This window comes from Cucurbita maxima, unplaced genomic scaffold (genome assembly GCF_002738345.1).
Source record: "Cucurbita maxima cultivar Rimu unplaced genomic scaffold, Cmax_1.0 Cma_Scf00031, whole genome shotgun sequence".
NCBI lineage: Eukaryota > Viridiplantae > Streptophyta > Magnoliopsida > Cucurbitales > Cucurbitaceae > Cucurbita > Cucurbita maxima.
Genome location: NW_019272047.1, coordinates 2,553,451 through 2,572,783, shown reverse-complemented (window position 1 = coordinate 2,572,783; position 19,333 = coordinate 2,553,451).

The window sequence follows — 19,333 nt, the reverse complement described above, 5'->3', positions numbered from 1 at the left end:
TCCTAATACCTATCTTTGGAACTTAAGACTAGGTCACATTAATCTCAATACGAATGAGAGAATGGTTAAAAGAGGACTTCTAAATGAGTTAGAAGACAACTTTTTACCTCCATGTGAGTCTTGTATTGAGGGTAAAATGACTAAACAATCATTTTCCGAAAAAGGTTATAGAGCCAAAGAAACCTTTGAACTCGTGCATACAGATCTCTGAGATCCAATGAATGTCAAAGCACGAGGAGGGTATGAATATTTCATCAGTTTTATTGATGATTATTCAAGGTATGACTATCTTTACCTAATGCGTCACAAGTTTGAAGCTCTTGAAAAGTTCAGAGAGTATAAGACTGAGGTTGAGAATTTATTATGTAAAACTATTAAAACACTTCGATCAGATCGAGGAGGAGAGTACATGAACTTAAGATTTCAGGACTATTTGATAGAACATGAAATAAGGTTTCAACTCTCAGCCCCTTGTATGCCTCAACAAAATGGTGTATCAGAAAGAAGAAATAGAATTTTGTTAGACATGGTTCGGTCTATGATGAGTTTCACTCAATTACCCGATCCGTTTTGGGGATATGCAGTGGAGACTTCTACATACATTTTGAACATGGTTCCTACTAAGAGTGTTTCAGAAACACCTTATGAGTTATGGAAAGGGCGTAAAGATAGTTTACGTTACTTCAGAATTTGGGGATAACTAGCACATGTGTTGTTGCAAAACCCCAATAAATTAGAACGTCGTTCAAAATTATGTCTATTCGTAAGATACCCCAAAATGACGAAAGGTGGTTTGTTTTATGACCCTCAAGAAAATAGAGTGTTTGTATCAACAAACACTACATACTTAGAGAAATACCACGTAAGAAATCATCAAGCTCGCAGCAAACTAGTAGTAAGTAAAATTTTTAAAGAAGCTATTGATAAAATAACAAGAGTTGTTGATCAAGCTGGTCCTTCAACAAGAGTTGTTGATGGAGCTGACACTTCTGGTCAATCATATCCTTCTCAAGAGTTGAGAATGCCTCAACGTAGTGGGAGGGTTATAACTCAACCCGATCGTTACTTGGGTTTGGCAGAAACTCAAGTCATCATACTTGACGATGGAATTGAGGATCCATTGACCTATAAACAAGCAATGAATGATGAAGATATAGATTAGTGGATTAAAGCCATGAATCTTGAAATGGAGTCAATGTACTTCAATTCAGTTTGGAAACTTGTAGATAAACCAGATGGGGTAAAACCTATTGGTTGCAAATGAATCTATAAGAGGAAACAAGACCAAACCGGTAAGGTACAGATCTTTAAAGCTCGACTAGAAGCAAAGGGTTATACCCAAAGAGAGGGGGTGGACTATGAAGAAACTTTCTCTCCTGTTGCTATGCTTAAATCGATTAGAATACTCTGGTCTATTGCCACATTTTATGATTATGAAATTTGAAAAATGGATGTTAATACTGACTCCAGGTCTTGAAGAGAGTATCTATATGGTCAACCAGAGGGGTTCATTGAACAGGATCACGAGCAAAGGGTTTGCAAGCTTAAAAGATCCATTTATGGGTTGAAGCAAACATCTCGATCCTGGAATATAAAGTCTGATACTGCGATCAAATCTTATGTTTTTAAACAGAATGTTGACTAACCTTGTGTTTATAAAAGAATATCTTACTCATTGGAAATGATGTGGAATTTCTGACTGACATTAAGCATTGGCTACCGACACAATTCCAAATGAAAGATTTGGGAGAGGCTCAGTTTGTTCTTAGAATTCAAATTGTTCGGAATCGCAAGAACAAAACACTAGCATTGTCTCAGGCATTATACATCGACAAAATGTTGATTTGATATAAAATGCAGGACTCCAAGAAAGGATTATTACCTTTCAGGCATGGAGTTCATTTGTCGAAGGAACAAAGTCCTAAGACACCTCAAGAAGTTGAGGATATAAGACACATTCCCTATGCATCAGTGGTCGGTAGTCTGATGTATGCCATTCTATGTACCCGACCCGACATATGCAATGCTTTGGGAATTGTCAGTAGATATCAATCCAATCCAGGACGTGCTCATTGGACTGCCGTTAAGAATATCCTTAAGTATCTTAGGAGAATGAGGGACTATATGCTAATGTACGGTGTTAAGGATCTAATCCTTACAGGGTACATTGACTCAGATTTTTAGATCGATGTAGATTCGAGGAAATCGACATCAGGATCTGTCTTCACTCTAAACGGAGGAGCAATAATAAGGAGAAGCATAAAGCAAGGTTGCATTGCTGATTCCACCATGGAGGCTGAGTATGTTGTTGCTTGTGAAGCAGCGAAAGAATCTGTATGGCTTAGGAAGTTCTTAACTGATTTAGAAGTCGTTCTAAATATGCATCTTCCCGTCACTCTTTATTGTCATAACGAAGGAGCAGTTGCAAATTCAAAAGAATCAAAAAGAAATAAGCGAGGACAACATATTGAGCGCAAATATCATCTCATAAGGGAGATTGTGAAACGAGGAGATGTGATCGTCACATAGATAGCTTCAGAGCACAACATTGCTGATCCATTTACAAAGCCCCTCACGGCTAAAGTGTTTGAAGGGCACCTAGTGAGTCTAGGACTACGAGTTATGTAATCTAGGGCAAGTGAGAGAAAAGGCATGAGTATGTGATGCCCAAGTTTATTGTATTTATGTCTTTCTCTTTACTCAACGTTATAAAAACCCCACTAGAGTTTTAGTCCAAGTGGGAGTTTATTGGGTTTTATGTCCTAAAACTCATAGTTTGTAAACAAAAACATATTTTATTGTTGTTGTTTATTCAGTGAAGATTGTTATTGAATAAAGTAAACTTTACGATCATTAATCTAAATCCATAAACTAAGAACACTCTGGCTATAGTATGATTACTTGAACAATATGTAGAGACATAACAGTTGATCAAGTTCAAGTATATAGTCAAAATGATCTATAGTATAAGGATAAGGCTGAGTACCTTATTCTGGGGACACTATGGATGCGACCCACTTTTGTATATGATATAAATAATGTGATCACTAAAATTGTACATGTGGAGACATGTGAGTGGGGGCATCCTATGCAATGAGTATTGCATAAGATCGGACCATGAAGAAAATCACTCTCACTTTATAATGTCATTACTGTTGAGACTGATTTTCTTTTCATTTGATGTCCTAGGTAACTCGATCTTAATCCTGAGCTAACCATGAACTCTTGTTTATTCGAAATCATCCTTAGATTTTCATGGGTGAGAGTGGCTCAAGCTCGCTGACTAAATAGCCCTTCCATTTCAGGGGTAAGACTAGGTAAATGGCTGGGGAAGTGGGGTGCAAGATGAAATTCACTCCTACCCACTTTTAAGGATAGAAGAGAGGTAGTTCCTTAAGTACTGACTTCAGGTCTTGAACAAGGGGCCCCACCCTCTCATTGGCTTGTGAGGGATTTGGTTTACTGGTTGGACCACAAACCAATTGTTCATTAGAGAATCGGTGAGACATAAGAAACAAGAAGTAACTTCAGGAGTAAAATGATAAATTGATCCAGCTCTAGTTACGAACAACCTGTGAAGGATCGACTTACTAATCATGGTTATATCAAATTGACATAAATATATCTATAGTGAGGGGAGTGCAACTACTAGGCTATAGTGGAATGTCCTAGTAGTTAACGAATGTTGGTTAACAAGGTTAATGAGTTTAACCGGTTAATCTTGGATCGTTGGAGCCCACGATCTATAGGTTCATCAGGTCCCTCTGCTAGCTCATATCGGACTAAACCATAGAGTAGTGTGACGAGTGAGTTCAAAGTGTTCGAATTCAAATTAGGGAGAATGCACTATATATATACGATATATTTAACCGCTTTTTTGTTTTATTTACAAAATAAACAAAAAGAGAGAATCTGAGATATTTAAATAAGATTTAAATATCTTAATCAAATATGTGTCAGAATTAATTGAGATTGGCATTTGAATTAATATTAAATATTAATTAAATAGTTTAATTAATCATTTAATATTACTTTATTTGAAATTAATAATTCAAATTGATTGTTGAATCAAAAGAAGAAAGTCAAAATGTTGACTTCAATGAATGGAAAAATCCATGTTAGTGGAATTTTGAGGTGTCAAAATTTTGTTTAACTAAACTTGCATGCTTGCCAAATAAACCTCACAAATTTGAGTGGAATTTTGAGTGTCAAAATTTGGTGATCTCAAATTTGCATGAAAATACATACATGACTCTGTAAATAGAGTGATCATAATACATGAAATGTCTTCTTCTTGGTGAAAAACCTTGAGAAAAACCTCTCACAAATACTCTCTTCATATATACAAAATCCCTCCCAAGCTTAGTCACTCACCGGATTCCACAATCCCGTTCTAAGGTCGGAGGATAGTGGAGAAAGGAATTTGAACTAAAAAAGGTTAGTATTCAAACTCATTAAGTTTTAATACTTATGAACATGCTAGTTATTTACTATAATTGATTTTCTAAAAGTGCTTAAGATCTAAATTTCTTCCGCATATGTTATATTAACACCATCAATGATGACACGTGCTCGTGGTTTTGCACGTGTCATAGATCATATATGTATGTCGTTATGAAATAGTACGAAAATACTATGCAATATGATTGTAATGCTGTATTTGATAAATTGATTTGCTTTATGATGTGATATGCTATGATATGATTTGTTGAAAACGTTCTTGGGATATATTATGTGACTGTTATGATATATGATATGATTTGCGCACGATATGGATTGTTGTGTCTGAAAGCATAAAAACGATATGATATGAGTTATATGTTTGATGAATGATATGATTGACATGAGAAATGACAACTAGCATGAAATACAACACCGGCATATGCATGAAAGTAATGATAAATGATATGATAAAAGTTATGAAATATGATACGAAAAATGTTATGATATGAAGAAGACGCTAGTGGGGTTGTATTAAGGATAATTAAAATGGAAAGATATTGGGACCTCGTGCATTATTGTGTGCTCATGCATCGGGGGTAACTCTATTCCTTTAAGGTAGTCTGGATGTGTATGCTAATAGGTAGGGGAACGATCATTATGTTTGACATCGGGACGGTCGCTACTCCTAACGGGTGTCTAGCATCAACAACTCCTAAAGAATGCTCGTTCGACTATAAATGAGCCTAGGAGGTGTTCGAACCGACTAGTTGGTCCATACTCACACATGTGAGCCTGTGTAGAGAAATTAATTACACATCCAAGTTGCATCGTTAGGATAGCCACCTTAGAAAAATAAACTATTATGATAGGTCCCATGCAAGTAACTACGTGTCTTTGTATTTTAACCTCAATAGGGGGTCGCTTACTGAGTATTTCTTAAAATACTAAAGTCAAGTGCTACTCTATTTTTCAGGTAAAGGCAAGGCGCTTCTGTATGATCGCAATCATGAGACTGTGACAGATGCTTGGATAGTTTCGTATTTAATTTTTAGTAGACCATAGGTTAATATAGGTTAATTGCATTTCCATTTAGTAACATATAAATTAGTTTAGAACATTTCACTTGGATTGTTTTTCATTTTATTTTTATTTGTATTAGTTTATTCAAAAGTATTTTCCAATCCAAAACTAAATCTTCTGAGCTAGATTTAAGAATTATAATGAAACTTTACCAAATTAACATAAGTAGAGATTTGAAAACAAGACTTACTAGTTCAGATTTTTCTAATGACGAACTTTTCTTCATGTGCCTGAAAGGTTGATGGATGTTATCGTTGGCCTCCGGGTGCTTGATGGATGTTATCGCCCCATTAAGCATACGTGTGACTGTATGCATGAATATCTATATATTAACTTCAAGTGATTAAATGTGTAATTCTCCCTGTAGAGAGTAAGAAAATAAAACAAATTAAGACTAGGGTTAGGGTATTAGTTTGGCTAGACGGTAGCCTAAGATGGAATGTCTCTAGTAGTCCGAGCGAGTAGAAATTTACAAGACAACCAGAGTTGTGGCCCTAGTTCTCTTAATGATTCAAACTTAGGGAGTCAAATTTGAGAAACTTGAAGACTTGAATCCATGTCTAACATAGTTTTGTTTTAAATGTTTTGTTATGAACTTTATTTTGATATAATGTAAAGATATTGTATATTATGTTTAAAATTGTTTATTTATTATTATTATTATTTTTTTTTTTTTGTAAAAACTCTGTCGTCTTTTTATACTATCGAGTCAACTCTAGTTGCAATCTATGCGTCGTTTTAGCTCAAAAATGAAGTCATGAAAATAATGGTATTAGAGCCAAAGGTTTCTCTATGATCCACCTCAAGGGACACCGTACCGAGACCAAGCAAGTACACCTCTAAGACTTAGGTCAAGTATTCCCAAGATTTTAAGTTATTGGGTGCATGATTGTAGGGTTATTATTTATGATAAGATTTGAGATAACCTTAAGACCGTGACCATAAGTATCCCCTTCTTCTTGCTTAATCCTTTAATTTCTTTCCTTTTAATTGTTTGGATCTTTCATGGGCGGTTATTCTTGTTAAAGCTAATTCCCTTCATTTTTGGGTGTTACGCCCGCAATCGTCATGTGCTTTGGAAATCTGAAACGAAACATGGGTCTGGAACGGTAGTCCCATCCATGATTTTGTGAATTCATGGGAGAGCGAGGAAAGACAGGAAGAAGGAAAAAGGGATCAAAATTCAACGGCGAGGAGCTCTTGAGAAGACAAATAAAAGTTTCGGTAAATTCACATACAACCATGTGTTGAAGAAAATATCCATCCGGTCGGGTCAGATTCTTGTAAACCGTGATTACAACCTCTGACTCAAATTAAGACAAACCGAAGCCTCGACCCACGACTAGTGCGAAGCCCAGCATCCATAACAAATCCCTGAAGCCCACTTGTAATGCTCGGCCCACCTGTACCATCGATCGCATGACCCACTACCACTAGAATTTTTTCACAAAATGATTAAGTTATGATGACGGTAGTGACTTTAGATAATTAGAAATATAGGGTCGTTATAGTATTCTTGTTTGAACCCAAGGATATGCTCCTTATATTAGAAATTTATGTTAGATGGGCACAAATTAAGTTAAAAAAGACATAGATTAAGAGATAAAAAAATTGATCTTGCCACTTTTTTTTTTTTTTAACAAAAAAAATTAAAAATAATAACCCGGAGTTGTAATAAACCATAAAGCATTAGAGAATTCTTCACTTTTGAACTTAAGGTATTAAACTTCTAATTAAACATTCAAACTATAATTATTTTTTTATAAATCGCAATAGAAGTTGAATATCGATGACAGACTTTTTTTTCCATTGTATATTATACTTCTAGTGGTTGAACTTTTTTTTTAAAAAAACCATCAATTATATAAATTTAGAGATATATATCAACGTACATATATATAAAGACGGTGTCGTTGAAAATTTGAAATCATACATCACCCTTATTTCCCTAAATCATTGGCCTTCAACTTGCAATAGACCGTTAGAGGTTCTCCTTCCTTATAATTGAGAATTGTCACTTTCCAAGGTGACCCCCGAGATTGGAGAGATAAACAAGTGAAGGCATTAAAAGTTGATGCAAAAGTAAACAACAAAATCACACAGAGACAATTCATAGCATTCATTTTTTGATGTTTTTGAATATATAACGGCCCTTGATTCCTATTTAACCTAAAGTCGCTACTATATACATATCATAAAATATTTTATGGGAAAATACTTCATTCAAAACTTTATCATAAAACGTTTTTGTGGACTTACATGTTTTCTAGAATTTCTTTAAAATAAAATACCAAAAATTAAAATGACATAAAGTAAAACTATCCTATACTAACCTATATGCAACAAAATTAAATGCATACTAACCTACACTAACGTAGAGTCTACGAAATTAAAATTTTGCAAACTCCCCAATGCATGTATCATGCTCTCCTAAATTGGAATGCCATCGTCAGCCGTGTAGGGGAGCCTTGCCTCTACCTGAAAAATAAGAGTAGTACATGACTTGAGTATTTTGATAAATATTCAGTAAATCACCCTGCTATTGGGATTAAATGCAAGCACATGCAATCATGAGTGGGACCTATCATATCAATCTATATTTCTTAGGCAGCTAAACTAAGCGGGGTCAATTTGATGTATATTTACTGCTCTACACACTGTCTACACGTACGAGTATGGACCCAAAAGTCGGCTCGTACACCTCTTGGGCCCCTTTCTTGTTAGGCGAGCATTATCTGGGAGCTGTTGATGTCGGACACCCATTAAAAATAGCAACCTTCGTAGCATTATAAAAAATATAATGGTCGTTTCCTTGTCCTGTAGTGTACGCGTTCGTACCATCGCTAAAAATGAAGGGGTATCCCCCGATGCATGAACACACAATGATACATGAGGTCCCAACATTTTTCCTTGATTGAGTTAATATAACTAGCTTGTTCATAATTATTAAAACTCAAGGTCTTTAAGTACTAACCTTTTGTAGTTCAAATTCCGTTTTACTCACGAACTAGTTTTCAACAACCACTAGTGTCTTCTCCGGCCTTAGAACGGGATTGAGGAATCCGGTGAGTGACTAAACTTGGAATGGATTTAGTATATATGAAGAGAGAGTTTGTGAGAGTTTTTCCCAAGGGAGAAGTTCCATGTACCTTAATTTTTCTATTTAATTAATATTTAATATTAATTCAAATGCCAATCCCAATCAATTCCGACATATATTTGAGTAAAATATTTAAATCTTATTTAAATATCTAATATTCTCTCTTTTTGTTTAATTCGTAAATAAAAAATACAATTAAATATATCGTATATATGTAGCGCATATTCCCTAATTTTAATTTGAACATTTCGAACTCACTCGTCACACTATTCTATGGTTTTGTCCGATATGAGCTAGCAGATGGATCTAATGGACTTATATTTCATGCGCTCCAATGATCCAAGATTAACTGGTTAAACCCATTAACCTTGTTAACCAACATTCGTTAACTACTAGGACACTCCACTGTAGCCTAGTAGTTGCACTCCCCTCACTATAGATATATTTCTGTCCATTTGATATAATCATGATTAGTAGGTCGGTCCTTCACAGGTTGTTCATAACTAGAGATGGGTCAATTTATCGTTTTATCGCTGAAGATACTTCTTGTTCCTTATGTCCCACTGATCCTCTAATGAACAATTGGTTTGTGGTTCAACTGGTAAACAGAATCCCTCTCAAGCCAATGAGACGGTGGGGCCCCATGTTCAAGACCTGGAGTCAGTACTTAAGGGAACTACCTCTCTTCTATCCCTAAAAGTAGGTAGGAGTGAATTCCATCTTGCACCCCACGTACCCAGCCATTCACCTAGTCTTACCCTTGAAATGGGAGGCCTATTGAGTTGGCGAACTCGAGCCACTCTCACACATAAAAATCTAAGGATAATTTCGAATAAACAAGAGTTCATTGTTGCTCAGAATTAAGATCGAGTTACCTAGGTCATTGAATGATAAGAAAATCAGTCTCAACAGTAAACAACATTATAAAGTGAGAGTGATTTTCTTCATGGTTCGATCTTATGCAATACTCATTGCATAGGACACCCCCACTCGTATGTCTCTACATATAGTTCAAGTAATCATCCTATAGTCAGAGTGTTTTTAGTTTATTGGATTTAGAATAATAATCGTAAAATTTACTTTATTCAATAGCAATCTTTACTGAATAAACATCAATAATAATTTTATTGAAAATAGAATATGTTTTTGTTTACAAACTATGAATTTTAGTTCATAAAACCCAACGAACTCCCACTTGGATTAAAACTTTAGTGGGGTTTTATAAAGTTGAGTAGAGAGAAATACATAAATACAATAAAGTAGGGCATCACATACTCATGCCTTTTCTCCCACTTGCCCTAGATTACATAACTCGTAGTCCTAGACTCACTAGGTGCCCTTCAAACACTTTAGCCGTGAGGGGCTTTGTAAATGGATCAGCAATGTTGTGCTCTGAATCTATTTGTGTGATGACCACATCTCCTCATTGCACAATCACCCTTATGAGATGATATTTGCGCTCAATATGTTGTCCTTGCTTATGGATTCTTGGTTCTTTTGAATTTGCAACTGCTCTATTGTTGTTACAATAAAGAGTGACGGGAAGATGCTTATTTGGAACGACTTCCCAATCAGTTAAGAACTTCCTAAGCCATACAGATTCTTTCGCTGCTTCACAAGCAGCAAGATACTCAGCCTCCATGGGGGAATCAACAATGTAACCTTTCTTTATGCTTCTCCATATTATTACTCCTCCGTTCAGAGTGAAGACAAATCCTGACGTAAACTACCTTTACGCCCTTTCCATAACTCATAAGGTATTTTGAAACACTCTTAGAAGAAACCATGTTCAAAATGTATGTAGCAGTCTCCACTACATATCCTCAAAACAGATCAGGTAATTGAGCAAAACTCATCATAGATTGAACCATATCTAATAGAGTTCTATTTCTCCTTTCTGATACACCATTTTGCTGAGGCATACTAGGGGCTAAGAGTTAAGACGTTATTTCATGTTCTATCATATAGTCCTGAAATATTAAATCCATATACTCTCCAACTCGATCTGATCGAAGTGTTTTAATAGTTTTACCTCATAGATTCTCAACCTCAGTCTTATACTCTTTGAATTTTTCAAGAGCTTCAGACTTGTGATGCATTAGGTAAAGATAGCCATACCTTGAATAATCATCAATAAAACTGATGAAATATTCATACCCTCCTCATACTTTGACATTCATTGGACCACAGAGATCTGTATGCACGAGTTCTAAGGTTTCTTTAGCTTAATAACCTTTTTCAGAAAACGGTCGTTTATTCATTTTACCCTCAAGACAAGAATCACATGGAGGTAAAGAGTTGTCTTCTATCTCATTTAGAAGTCCTCTTTTAACCAATCTCTCAATCGTATTGAGATTATGTGGCCTAGTCTTAAGTGCCAAAGATAGGTATTGGGAGAAATCTTTTGTCGTTTATTTTGAGTTTCAGCTGTTTTAAACATCTCGGTTTTTAAAATAGCTTTTGTTTCGCTCGATTTTATCATATATAAGTTGTTTTCTAGTTTTGTGGAACAAATATGAATACCTCTTTTGCAAATGAACACTTCGTTGATTTCAAAAGATACTTTATACAATTGTTCTAATAAACAAGAGATAGATATTAGATTTCTTTTCATTTTAGGAACAAAAAGTACAATATCTAATATAATGAATATATCTCCAAAAAACAATTTTAAATTTCCTAATGATCTTGCTGAGACAACCTCTCCTGTTCCAACCCTAAGTGTTATCTCGCCGTCCGCAAGCATTCTCCAGGAGCTAGTTTTCTGGAAAAAAGAACAAATATGATTAATGACCCCTGAATCTAGTATCCAAGTTGAGTTATAATACTCTACTAAACATAATTTTACAGCGAGTAAATCATATTTATCTTATTGTGTCTTTTCGACTTTCTTTTCTGCAAGGTATTTTGGGCAATTTCTCTCAGTGCCCATTTTCATTGCAATGAAAACATTTTCCTTTATCTACTTTTTGAACCTTGTGTTTGCGGTCAATAGGAATCTTATTTTCCCATTTACCCTTCTTCTTTATCAAAACACTTTTAGAAGTTGAAGGTCCAGACTTATTTTTTAGGACGATCCTCGTAGTAATTTCTTAGAGATAGCAACATTTGCTTCTCCTGTTTGTCCCTTGTTCGTTAAGAGGGACTGATAAGTCTTTAGCTCATTAAGAAGAGAAGTCAAGTTCTTTTCTATCTTGTTCATCATCACATTTGTGCGGAACTGAAAGAAGTTCTTTGGAAGAGACTCCATGATAAAACTGACTTGACTCTTCTCATCAATGACAATGCCATTTTCTTCTGCCACATTGAAATGGACCATGATGTCCAGGACATGTTCTCTAACTCAGATCCCTTCTTTCATACGGCAGTTGTAAATGTATTTTATGGCGTTATGTCTAAGGGAGAAGAATGGTTGTCCAAACATCACTTTAAGAGATTCCATAATCTCTTTAGCAGTACCCATGACATTTTGTTTCTTAGCCAAAACATCAGATATGCGGGCTAAAATGTACACTCGGGCTTTGTCATATGCCTTTGTCCATCTGTCATATGCATCCTAAACTGTTCGGTTTGCATTTGAGCTGGGGTTTGGAGGACATTCCTCAGTTAAAACAAACTTTAAATCATCAATTACAAGTATTGTGTTTAGGTTTGATTTCCAAGTTGCGTAATTGTTGTCGTTTAATTTCTCAGAAGCGAGTAATTGTACTATTGAGTTTGTCATGCTGTGATATAAAGAAAATTATATTACTTATTTGATTTAATCCTGTGTAATCCAATCAGGTTTAGCAAATGTAATAATGTACCCAAAAATTATTAATTTGCAACGATACTTTAGTGAGTTAGAGCAACTGCTACCGAGGGGCAGTCAATCACTTCTTCACTCTACCAAGACATTCTTGACTTAAACACTAATCCCAGAATAACTCTTGTTCCTAGTTATCGCTATTTTGGTCAAGAATATACTAACTCTTAGTAATTCTTCAGTGTGACCCACCAATTTCAGACCTCAGAGATCGGTCCCAACAACGCTATCAAATATAAAAAAACCAAAGTTGAAAATGGACCTAAGAAATCCTATCCATTTCTGGAGTTTGCGTTATTTCGACTCCCATGTTACGACCCTACGAATGAGTAGTTGCTCTAGGGCAACATGCAGGCAAAACATGGGAATGTCACAGTGCAACCTAGTTGTGGAGACCATAGGACGTGTTGATATACTTCCTTCTCCCACTTACTATAAATACTTTCTCTATTCACCTTGTTATTGACTTATGCAAATACTTTCTAAATAGAGGACGCTCCTAGGGCGACATGAGGTCGAGCATGAATCTCACGGTGTGAATTTTTCAGAGAGCGTAAAAGGAAAACGATGTATCTCATATACCTTTTTCCTCCCACTAAGTATTTTAGATGGTTGACTTAGGTATATTCCAGCTAATTAAATATAACTTAAGTCTAGGATTTTTTTCTAAAACTTATATCACTGAAGTATGCTCATAAAACTTAGCTAACTAAGCTCAAGTACTGGTCCGATCTCCAGGTAGTAGGTGTTTCATAAACCGTCAACTTAAGTACCTCCAGTCTTAGACAAGATTGTGCCAGGTGAGCTTTCTTGTAATAGCAATTTTATAAGACATCGACCTATTTTAACTATTAAAATTGATTGTGCTTGGTTCTTAACCTAAGTGAGCATGCACTCATCTTTATTATAGACTTTAACGTCTATCTCATTTTATGACGTTGAAAATAACCTATAACATGCATCTAGCATGCTTTATATAACAATTATATAATCATCCATTCCATGCAATAATATAACAATTTATATCTATCACTCATGGAACCCTCAACATGCATACTATACATTATAACACTTATAACATACTTGGAATGGATGAAACATGCTTAGCATATGGTGGGATTTTAAATCTATATGACATACTTTATGCATATACATTTTCTATTTCATTAAAACATACATTCATAATGCATAAATAATTAAACACGCTAAAGTGGATTGGTTTTGGCATTTTAAAGCAAGCAATTAACTAAATTATTACATTGAATTGCTCCCGAGGATCATGAACCGAGTGAACCAACCCTTAAAAGCGCTGAACCGTACCCCAATGGCAGAAAAAACACCTGAACCGCCTCTTCCATCTTCTTCTTCGGTTCAGCTTGCTTTCTCTTCCATTTTCGATCAATTACAACCTAAATTGGACTCTAACGACTCCATAAAAATTACATACCTTTCTTCACTCATTAAAGCCCATAAACATTAGGCTTGTTACAATAATTGTATCAAATGGAAGCATAAAAAAAATGTCAAAACCAAAAACATCCACTTTAGCAACCACAAAATTCCATTCATGAAATGGTACCCACCATGTTGAAATTAATGTAAATAAAGTGCCTAAAACTTGCTCTGATACCAATTGATGGAGTTAATATGGCACATGCGGAAGCAATTTGGATCTTACGCACTCTTAGAACATCAATTATAGTAAATAACTAGCATGTTCATAAGTATTAAAACTCAAGATGTTTGAGTACTAACCTTTTGTAGTTCAAATTCCTTTTTACTCATGAACCGGTTTCGAACCACCACTAGTGTCTTCTCCACTATTCTCCGGCCTTAGAATGGGATTGAGAAATACGGTGAGTGACTAAAATTGGGAGGGATTTAATATATATGAAGAGAGAGTTTGTGAGAGTTTTTATCAAGGTTTTTCCAAGGGAGAAGTTCGATTTACCTTGATCACTCTATTTATAAAGTCATGTTTGCATGTTCATGCAAATTTGAGATCACCAAATTTTGACACTCAAAATTCTTCTCAAATTTGTGGGGTTTATTTGGCAAGCATGCCAGTTTGGTTAAATCAAATTTTGACACCTCAAAATTTCACTCACTCAAATACGTATTTTTCCATGAAATGAAGTCAACATTTTGACTTTCTTCATTTTAATTCAAAAATTAATTTGAATAATTAATTTCAAATTAAAGTAATATTAAATGATTAATTAAACTATTTAATTAATATTTAATATTAATTCAAATGTCAATCCCAATTAATTTCGAAATATATTTTATTAAAATATTTAAATCTTATTTAAATATCTAAGATTCTCTTTTTTTGTTTAATTCGTAAATAAAACAAAAATACGGTTAAATATATCGTATATATGTAGCGCATATTCTCTAATTTGAACTCGAACACTTTGAACTCACTCGTCACACTATGGGGTGCTACATTAACGAACCACGCACGTGGCTTCTCCCTTAATTGATACGTGTCTCGCATGCAGATGTTGACTCCTTTTCAGTCGACTCAATGCAGCTTGCTTGACTCGACTCGGTGTAGCTTCTCGGCTCAAAACTCTATCATTTAGCTCGGTATAAACATTTTGATACTTATTAATACATGTTTTACTCTCCCAAAGTTGAATCAACTAAGATCTGTATAGTATCTTATTTTCATGTTCAAGTTTATTTAGGCTAGAACTGTGAGTTATTAATGAAAATGAGATAGACGTTCGAATAGAAAACAACTTTCGATGATACTTGGAGCAACATCGGGAAGCAGAATACCATTGTCTTCGAGTGTAAGGAGAACATCTGCTAATGCAAACCATGTAACTGACCTTACTATCAGTTTGGTTAAAAGATGATGCTTGTATGATGACACGTGCCTCGTGGTTCTACACGTGATATATGCTTGATATGTGTGAAATGATTACAAAACGGTATTACTGTGGTGTATGTATGGAACGATATTACTAAGATATCTTCAGAAAATGATATGACTAGGATATGTTTATGAAACGATATGACTAGGATACATTTAGCAAACGACACAACTAGGATATGTTGATATGGCTAGAATATGTTTATGAAATGATAAGACTAGGATACGTTTAGGAAATGACGTGACTATGATATATTTATGGAACGATATGACTAGGATATGTGTATGAAATGATATGACTAAGATATGTTTAGGAAACGAGATGACTATGTTATATTAATGAAACGATATGATAAGAATATGTTTATGAAATGATATGGCTATGATACGTTTATGAAATGATATGACCATGATATGTTTTAGGAAAGAATATGACTAGGTTATGTTTATGTAACATATGACTGTGATGTATTTACAAAAGAATATGACTATGATATGTTTACGAGATGATAAGTCCATGATATGTTCGTGATACAATGTGACTATGAGATGATACGTGGACGTTATGACACCTGATATGATGATGTACTGATGTTATGATAAATGTTATGGTATAACAGGTTTGACGATATAGTACATGATATGATACGAAGAAAAATGGAAGGGGTTGTCTTACATGATAATGAATAAAATTGTTGGGATCTCATGCATCATTGTGTGTTCATGCATTAGGAAATACCCCTCTTTTACGATGGAACAGACGCGTATACTACGAGGTAGAAAAATGATCATTATGTTTATCATAATGCTACGACGGTCGCAAAGCCTAATGGGTGTTCGACATCAACATCTCCAGGGAATGTTTGCCCAACAATGAAAGGGGCCCAGGATGTGTACGAATCGACTTGTGGGTTCATACTCGCACGTGTGGACCATTTGTAAAACAGTAAATACACATCCCACTAACTCGTTCAGTATAGCCGCCTAAGGAATATAAACTGATACGTTATGTCCTACACATGATTGTATATGTTTGTATCTAACACCAAGAGTAGGTTCACTTACTGAGTATTTCTTATAATACTCATGTCACATGCTACTGCTATTTAAGTTATAGGCAAGGCATCTCTGTACGACTTATGACGACATAGTCATTCGAGACCATGACAATGCAAAGGTAGTTGTATTTATTAACTTAGAGTTAGATTAGAATAAAGTGTTTTAAATTTAATGCTAATTTATTTCATTTAGTATTTTGTTATGTCGTTTTAAAGATGTTTTCAAACATGTAACTCTATTGCAATGCATGATGAAGTCTATATTTTATGATGAACTTTAAACGCTAATTTCTAACACAAAATGATTAAGTTATGATGACAGTAGTGACTCTAGGGAAGTAGAAATCTAATGTCATTACTCTTGTTTGAACTTAAGAATATGCTCCTTATATTAGAAATTTATGTCAGATGGGCAAAAATTAAGTTAAAAAGTTATGGATTAGAAATTTATGTCAGAAGGGCCACTTGAGCAAGAATTAGTGGAGCAAGCGAATCCGTCGATGACTTTTCAATGCGGATCACGGGGCTTGTAAACAACATCACCACTCTCGGTGGGAGCATCAGTGAGATAGAAATCGTAAAGAAGATGCTACAAATCGTCCCCAATCACCTCGAGCAAGTAGTAATTTTCATTGAGACATTACTTGACGTGAACGACCTAACAGTGGAAGTGGTGATCGGAAGACTGCGTAACGTCGAGCAGTGAAAGAAGAATGTCGCTTCAACTGTCGACAAGGAGGGTCGTCTACTCCTCATAGAGGAGGAATGGCTTGCACGCCTAAAGCTCCGTGACAACCCAGCGAGAGCAACAGGTTCTCCAGCCGCAAAGGTGGGAAGAAGCCATGGAAATCTCGCGGGCGCACGCGCGAGAAACGCGTGGGAAAGAGGGGGATCAAAAGAAGGAGTCGACTGATAGCAGGTCAATCCAGTGCTTGAACTGCGAGAAGAAGGGCAACTGGAGCAAGCCCAGGAACAAAGAGAAGGTCCATGCCACCTGAACAAGAATTGCTGGAGCAACGGGTCCTCCAGCTGCAAAGGCGGGAAGAAGCCATAGAAATCTCACGGGCACACGCGTAGAAAAATGCGCAAGAAAGAGGGGGGTCAAAAGAAGGAGTCGACCGATAGCGGGCCAATCCAGTGCTCGAATTGCGGGAAGAAGGGTCATAGAGGGGGCCAAAAGAAGGAGTCGACCGATAGCGGGCCAATTCAGTGCTCGAACTGCAGGAAGAAGGGCCATAAAGGGGGGTCAAAAGAAGAAGTCGACCGATAGCGGGCTAATTCAGTGCTTTAAGTGCAGGAAAAAGGGCCACCTGAGCAAACATATGAACAAAGAGAAGGTCCATGCCATCTGAGCAAGAATTGCTGGAGATGCCACCTGAGCAAGAATTGCTAGAGCAAGCTCAGGAACAATTCTACAATTCTTGTTGTAGCAAGCTCAGGAACAAAGAGAAGGTCCATGCCACCTAAGCAATTATTGTTGGAGCAAGCTCAGGAACAAAGAGAGGGTCCATGTGGCTCGATTCGAGGAGGAAGAGCCAGCTCTTTTCATGGTAAGTGCATCGGTCTTATCCGACGTCCCCAGTTTCGATTCCAAATCCACGGAGGTGGAGGTAATCTATGTCAGCATAACTGCTCCTCCAGTGAGCATCGAACTCAAGGAAGAGCTTCAGCTAGGCGTAACAAAGGCACCAGTTGGGGAACCAATTCAACTGAAGGAGGAGCGAGTGTTCGCTCAGATCGGCGAGAGGGGCAAGCATCAGAAGCACCAACGATTGGTCCTCGACACAGGGGCAACAAACCATATGACCGAGGCCAGTTTTGCATTCTCTGTGATTGATTTGGGGATTCGCGGGACAGTAAAATTTGGCGACGGCTCTGACGTCGAGATCAAAGGGCACGATACCATTCTATTCGTCAGCAAAGGAGGCAAGCACCACAAGCTGACCAACGTCTACTTCATCCCGAGGCTCAAGGCTAATCTTGTGAGCCTGGGTCAACTCGATGAGGCCAGCAGCCACATTTCCATCGAGCGCAGGCTACTCGAGGTCTACGATGATCGACGATGGCTGCTCATGCAAGTTCGACGCACGACAAACCGCCTTTACATCCTAGAGTTTGTGATAGAACAACCAGTCAGCCTCTCGGTCAGGACCAAAGAAGTATCTTGGAGGTGGCATGCAAGGTACGGGCACTTAAACTTTCCTGCTCTACAAAAATTACACAGGGAGAAGATGGTGCACGGTTTGCTAGTAAACAAAGGAGTGAACAAGCTGTGCGATGGGTGCCTCATCAGCAAACAGAGGCGCACCTCCTTAACGTCTCAGACATCCTACCGGCGATATCTGTTGGCTCATCAAGCCGGCGATCCTAGGCGGCAAGACCCTCTTCCTCCTGCTCGTCAATGACAAAAGCCACCTCATGTAGCTAATCCTGCTGCAAGCGAAAAGTGAGGCGGCAGAGGTGATTAGGCACATCCAGGCACGAGCGGAGGCCGAATGCGAGAAGAAGATGGGAACGTTACGCACGGACCGAGGCAAAGTATTTACCTGAGCGAGCTTCGGTAGGTACTGTGACAAGCTCAGCATGCAGCGAAAACTAACAGCGCCCTACTCCCCCCAGCAGAACGGGGTGGTGGAATGCCGAAATCAGACCATCGTCGGGACAACAAGGTCATAGTTGATGACGGTCGGGATGCTTGGGAGGTTCTGGGGAGAGACGGTAATGACGACAGTCTACCTCCTCAATCGTTCACCAACGCGAAGCCTCAACGGGAAGACGCCACACGAGGCCTGGTACAACAAAAAGTCAGCGGTAAATCATCTCCGAGTGTTCGGCAGCATCGCATACATCAAGGTAGCGCGTCCACACCTCGCCAAGCTTGATCCTAGGGGGCTAAAATTCATCTTCATCGGCTACAAACTCGGGAGCAAGGCATTAAGACTCTATGATCATGTGGGGGGGGG